Source organism: Anomaloglossus baeobatrachus, chromosome 1 (assembly GCF_048569485.1).
Source record: "Anomaloglossus baeobatrachus isolate aAnoBae1 chromosome 1, aAnoBae1.hap1, whole genome shotgun sequence".
NCBI lineage: Eukaryota > Metazoa > Chordata > Amphibia > Anura > Aromobatidae > Anomaloglossus > Anomaloglossus baeobatrachus.
Genome location: NC_134353.1, coordinates 949,346,873 through 949,348,425, shown reverse-complemented (window position 1 = coordinate 949,348,425; position 1,553 = coordinate 949,346,873).

Sequence of the window (1,553 nt, the reverse complement as noted above, 5' to 3'; positions counted from 1 at the left end):
CACACCACACGGCCCCACACACACACACACACACGGCCCCACACACACACACACACACGGCCCCACACACACACACACACACGGCCCCACACAAACACGGCCCCACACACACACGGCCCCCACACACCACACGGCCCCACACACACACACACACGGCCCACACACACACCACACACACACACGGCCCCCACACACACACGGCCCCACACACACACGGCCCCCCACACACACACGGCCCCACACACACACGGCCCCACACACACACGGCCCCACCACACACACGGCCCACACACACACACCACACACACGGCCCCACACACACGGCCGGCCCCACACACACACACACACGGCCCCACACACACACACACACGGCCCACACACACGGCCCCACACACACACGGCCCCACACACACACGGCCCCACACACACGGCCCCACACACACACCACACACACGGCCCCCCCACACACACGGCCCCACACCACACGCCCACACACACGGCCCCCACACACACACGGCCCCCACACACAGGCCCCACACACACGGCCCCACCACACACACGGCCCCACACACACGGCCCCACACACACGGCCCCACACACGGCCCACACACACGCCCCACACACACGGCCCCCACACACACACGGCCCCACACACACACCCACACACGGCCCCACACACACACACGGCCCCACACACCACACACGGCCCCACACACACACGGCCCCACACACACGGCCCCACACACACGGCCCCACACACGGCCCACACACACGGCCCCACACACACGGCCCCACACACACGGCCCCACACACACACACACACACGGCCCCACACACACACACACGGCCCACACACACACACACACGGCCCCACACACACACGCCCCACACACACACGGCCCCACACACACACACGGCCCCACACACACGGCCCCACACACACGGCCCCACACACACGGCCCCACACACACGGCCCCACACACACGGCCCCACACACACGGCCCCACACACACACGGCCCACACACACGGCCCCACACACACACACGGCCCCACACACACGACACACACGGCCCCACACACGACACACACACGGCCCCACACCACACACACGGCCCCACACACACACGGCCCCACACACCCACACACGGCCCCACACACACGGCCCCACACACACGGCCCCACACACACGGCCCCACACACACGGCCCCACACACACACACACACACGGCCCCACACACACACACACAGACGGCCCCACACACACACACACAGACGGCCCCACACACACACACACACACGGCCCCACACACACACACGGCCCCACACACACACACACGGCCCCACACACACACACACGGCCCCACACACACACACACGGCCCCACACACACACACACGGCCCCACACACACACACACGGCCCCACACACCCACACACGGCCCCACACACACGGCCCACACACACACAGACGGCCCCACACACACGGCCCCACACACACACGGCCCCACACACACACGGCCCCACACACACACACACGGCCCCACACACACACA